This window comes from Candoia aspera, chromosome 1 (genome assembly GCF_035149785.1).
Source record: "Candoia aspera isolate rCanAsp1 chromosome 1, rCanAsp1.hap2, whole genome shotgun sequence".
NCBI classification, from domain to species: Eukaryota; Metazoa; Chordata; class Lepidosauria; order Squamata; family Boidae; genus Candoia; species Candoia aspera.
The window spans coordinates 246,446,885-246,452,884 of NC_086153.1; positions in this window are offsets into that span (position 1 = coordinate 246,446,885).

A 6,000-nucleotide genomic window follows, 5' to 3' on the forward strand; every position below is an offset into this window, starting at 1 on the left:
TTAGATTAAGATTAGTCAATAGCTGAGTCTTTCAAACAACAATTAACAGAGTCACTTGTTGGGATGGGCGGCTATAGAAATCAAATAAATAAATAAATAAATAAACACCATAAATATTTAGCAGTGAAGATTTGAATTTCTGATTTGATTTTAATTGCACTGTTTTCTTATGTTTTACATTTTGTATTTTTACTTGTTTTACTTGCCACCTTGAGTTATAAACCTCCTGTTTAGATAAACATAAAGGAATATAAATTTTATAATTAAAAATAAAATAACATATGGGGGCAATAAGCTAAGTCCAATGAGAAAGAAGTGATAGTTCTTTCAAGAACTGCTTAGTTCTGTCATTCAATAACCAGGCCACTTTCTCTCTTTCTGTCTCTCCCTCTTTTTTTTTTTTTTTTTTTCCAAAAGGGGAAAAACTATAACTAGGTCAGTTCCTGCCTTTAAAGGTTGGGGAAACAATGCGAAATAATGCTAAGTTCTAAGTTGTCAAACATTCAAAAATAACTGTAAAAATGTTAGCTTTCTGAGAGAAAATGACAGGTCAGTTTTTGTTAGTCAGTGAGCTGAAACACAATGCATTTATGGTACTTATGTTGGCACGGTGGAAATGTATCTTCTAAAATAATAATAGTAATTAAATTTAACCCTGAACGACCACGGAGGATATTTTTCATACACATATGAATATTTACATAGATGGTATTTTGTTTTTGTGCTGTAGGTTCATCCTAGTTCATCTGAGACTACTTTTATCCTCTGGGTATATTTTGAAAAACTTCCCCAATAATCTACAGATTTACTTTTTCTCCTCAGCAGTTGACCTTTCCCAAGCCATCCAATTCCTCAAGCTGGAATTTTGCTTCCTTGGCATTTCGTGTCCTTGGATTCTTTGTGGAACCTATGGCATTTTGCTGCTCTGGAAAATCTTTTCCATTCCCTACTGCCTGTTAAATCTTTGGCATTTCCATATGGAAAAGCACTTTCAAATTCATTACAAAGTTCTGTGATACTATACAGTTAAAGTGAAAACAGAAAGGCATGTTGTTTAATATAACGTTGCTCAGCTCTTCTGTTTTGCTGGACTGGTATAGAAAACCTCCATTTGAGGAAAGAGAATTGCAGTTACAGAAAGGACATGTTTCCTTCCATTCAGAGATTAGAGAAAAATTAATCCTGTCCCTCTGAACGAGGAAAACTAATTGTGAATGTTCTTCTGAGTGGCCACTTTACTTATAAACCCCCCAAATACTGTAATTATGCCTTTAAAACACAGGGATAAAACCAATAAAATTAAAGAACGATAAAGCGAGGCTTTCCTTTCAGAATATTTTAAAATAAAAAACTGTACCAGAACTGGTCAAAATATTTGGCACTGTCTTCTTATTGGTACATATAGAAAAGTTTAACCTCCTGCTCTTGTATTGCTTAAGAATTTAATTAGCTTACATACATCATGATCTGTTTTGATCTGAATTTAGCTATAACCAGTAGCTAAATCTGGAGTTCAGAAGTTCTGGATCATTCCAGTGGCATATTAAAATGCCATGGATGTGTCACTGGCTTCCTTTCATAAGGAAATTTATAAACAAGAAAAGTCATAGGCACCTAACAGATTAATAGTGGTTGTGATTACGGGTGGGAGGGGGGCAGTAGCACTGGTTCTGCATGGCTCTGGGGTCTGCTTGTTTTTGCACTGCAGCTGCCTATGTATGATACAAGGAGTTTGGTTTATCAGCTGAGGGTTTTAATTTATCAGATTATAAGAAGTTTAATCGATACTATGGTACTAAGCTTGCACACACAGTTAGGTTTCATTGGCATAGTAGAAGTATTATTGTAATACAAATTCTTGCATCTGAATGATGCTTACCACAACTACTTTGCTTTTTTTTCCTCTCTTTTTAAGTGAGGGTAGGCTTGGTACTATAAACCTACAATAATGCAATACGGTAAAGGGAATATTTTACCTGTATCATATTAGCAGTGTTTCATTTCAAATCTTCTTTTAAAGAAAAGCGTAGCAACATAAATCTGAAACACATTACAACTTCAAGGCCTTATTTTTAATATCTGTATTGCAGAAATGAAAAAGAACACAATTAGGCTCCAGGAAGACGACATGGAATGGATAGCTAGACAACCAACTTACAGTATATACATTCCAAACAATTTTGCCACAGTTAAAAGATATTTATATTCTGATGCAGATAAAATTGAACATGTCAACACTAATGCATTTTTCTAGGAGAATCACTACTTTCACGATAATTTCCATGGAAAATTTGTGTGCACATGCTGTAATAGACACATTTATAACATCAAAAGGGTTCAATTTTCTTTTCAATCATACCTCTGTATGAACAGCTTTTCCTATTGAATTTAACAATGAGGAACATTACCAGAGACTAAAGGATGGGATACTTCTGCTTGCTCTTATGAAAGTATGTCAGACAATATATAATATATCCCACAATAGATCTGGGTTAACAGCTCTTTTACATAGGTTTTCATTCTAATACACTTGTGTCAGCAGAATGCCATTTTTATTTAAATTTGCCTGTGAGATCAGCTACATTTCAATCTCTGGTTAACTCTCAGTGTTATTAAAAGAGTATTCAAATGTTATTTAAAAGGAGACCCAGGGCATCTGTATCAAGAAATTAACATAAAATGTTTCTCAGAGGTATAGATTTCAGCTCAAAATTAGCAGCCGTTTGTTCTGCTCTTGAGTCACTTGAGGAAACAAGATTTTATAAATAGTGATTTTAAAACGTTACTAGAGTGATTCAAACTGGGCATTCCTTGCATATTAAGTGGGGTGCTCAGAAAGGTGTGCTATTTCATTGCAGTCAGTAGAAATAAAGCTCTCTTCTTCTGGCTGATGGTACATTTAATAAGTAACACTGGATTCTTTAATTACTTGTCAGTTCAAAGCAATATAGTATAAATCACACACACTTACCAATTGGGGACTATTCCTACCCCACCACTTTGACAGAGCCTCTGGCAGAAAAATTTAAAAGACAACAATGTCCAGGTTTATTAGGCAAGGGGGTTTAATATTTTGAGTAACAAATATATCCATAAAATAAATCCAGTACAGCCTGAATTTATTCCATCTACATCTTGGCCAGGCATATTTCTTATGGATTATGATACAATTATCAGTGTTACTTTCTCCAAGGAAAATCCATGTTTGACACTAGCTTGACACATAGCAACACCCTTTCGGTTGCATCTGGGAACAAGTAAGTCTGCAGGTCATTTTGCTTCCTGGTCAGGATTTGCTGGAGGGCCCTTTTACATGAATTCACACCTTCACATACCCATACTTCAATATCCATAACCTTTGTTTGTTTGTATTGCTTGTGTCAGATTCTGTAACAGCATGCACCAGGGTATATTGGATTCCCCAGAGATCCTCCTAAAATTACTGCTAAACTGTAATGTTTTTATATGACAAAAGAGAAAATCATATATAATATGGCTCCTTACATTTAAATTCAACATCCTTAAATTTAAATCAGTTTTAATATTCCCTGATTCCCCCCCTTTGTCCTCCCTTCCCTTCCCCTCTCATTCCTTCCCTTCCACTCCTTGTCATGTACGTTTCCTGCATGCTGCTTAAAAGCCAAATATACCCAGGTCTCTGGCCAGCTTATAATTCAAGGGTGCATGTGTGACACAAATAAAAAACAGGCAGAGTTTCAACTGTACGTTGTAACCACCATCTTGACTTTTTTGACCATACCCTGTGGATACTCCTGCTATAATTTAAGAAGACATTTTAAAAAGTGGTGTATCTGTCCTTTTCTAGAGGCAGCTGTAAAGCAAAACAAAAAAAAAAAAAAAGATTGAGCAAACTCAGGGGCAAAAAGTCCTACCTAGGCCCCAGCCATCCCATCTACAGGCCTGGAGTGGCACATGGACCTCATCATTTTGGCTCTAGGCAAAAGCTTTCCATGAGGGCAATGGTTAAGGCAATGGCAGTTCCATACAATCCCAGACTCTACTGGGATACTATAGTTTTAAACCTGTAGCAGTGATTCAAGGGGAGGTATGACACTGGTTTCAAATAAAGGACTTTCTTGCACACATGTTGCACAAGGTATAGATCATCTTCTTTATATCTACACTGCAATCCCTTGATTTCTCCACAGATCTGCCACGAGGACCTACTAGACCAGTGTTTCTCAACTGGCTGGGGATTTTTGGGAATTGAAGTCCATACATCTTAAAGTTAAGAGGCTGAAAAACACTGTACTAGACTATAGTATAAACTGTAAGTTTGCATTATTACACATTTCCAATCAACACCTCCCAATAGTGAGGTGTTTTGAGATACACATTAAAGAAGTGAACATACCCTAAGCCTCCTTGTTCATATTTCAGTACCTTTTGCACAGAAGTCCATCCATATAAACTAGGGATCTGACTGCAAGAATTTTGTATCTCAGAAAAGCATAAGCATTTGTCAAAAGGGGCCATACTGTGAATGAACCTTGATTGTTCTGCTCCATCTGAGTCCAGATTAAGGAGGGATCACCAATCTGCCTTTTGTCTTCTCGGCCATCTCCGCTTATCAAGGATTTCATCCCATCCACAGAAAACATTATTGAAATACAGAAGATTGTGCTCTACAGTACTGGATTACATTGGTGCAGTTTTAACCAGCCCTGCACTAGCAGAAAAAAAGGGAGGGTCTTTTTTTTTTCATAACATAGGTGAGCAGTGAATAATGTATTTCTGTCATCTGCAGAACAGCTGAAGTAAAGACATTTACTTATTGCATATTGTTCTTTCAATATTGGAAAATGAAATATGGAAATAGAAAACAAAAGTATTCCAGGTGATATCCCACCCCACCCCCCAACCTTACTTGGTTTATTGTCAGATTGTTGGTCTCAGTTCACTCTGTCAGTCTCTGCAGAGAGAGTACCATTAGTTCTCTTCTGTCATCTCCAACCACCCACCTACCCATTTTTATTACATTTCTTGCTTTGCATCCCTGCTACTCAAAGTGGAAGCTTCATAGAGGCAAGAATGATCTCAAAGACAGCCAGGAGAGGTCCAAACATGAACCTTTAAAACCAATTCATTCAAAATGGGGAGGGGAGCTAGAAACTACAGTGAATGCTCAGAAAGCTAAAAGAAATTGAGTCTATAAAATCTACTCTGCATTCTACTGCCTTTGTGTGGCAAACACAAAGACCTTCCATTAGCTCCAGTTACTTCCATTTGTTGAATAGGTGGAACAGCTACAAGCTCCATCTGACAATGGCGTTCAGTACTCTGATGGCAGGATGTTAACATGAAAAGCTACTATACGACGGGTGGATTGTGTTCATAGCATTAATTGTCTACATTTGTGGAGGGAGCTTCACATCACATTGGCAGTCCAAGTGCTTAACAGCATTCTAGTAGATGAGAATAGTAATTATCTCCATATAGAGGAGAAACTGAAAGAGTAGTATTTTACTAGATGGAACCAAAGGTTCCCCCACCTGGTGCCCTCCAAATGTGTTGTGACTACAGCTTCCAGAATTCCCAACCAGCAGGGGATGGCATTAGGTAGAGGAAGTCCAGTCTAATCTAAGTAAACCAATGTCTTATTTTACACATTGCAATAATTGGCAGGCTTTGCACATCCTTAAAAAAGAGCTGAAGCACCTTTTTTTGAATTCTTGAATTCAGCTTCATCCTTTTGCTGTGACTGCTTCAGAATCTGCTCCCAGCTATCTCAGCCATGGGCTCACAATAAATAAGTACACATAAGTATGGAATGTTCACAGCAGCTATTATTCACAGATACCACTTCTGAACTTGGAGGCTCTACTAGCATTACTAGCTCTGATTATAAGCCTATTCACCGTGAATGTCTCTCATTCCCATACCCCATTTAAGGCAAAAGATGTTACCACATGCTAAGTCAGAGAGTTCCCGATATGAATTGTGTGTCCCATGAAGAACCACTTTGTCTCATCTGTCCTT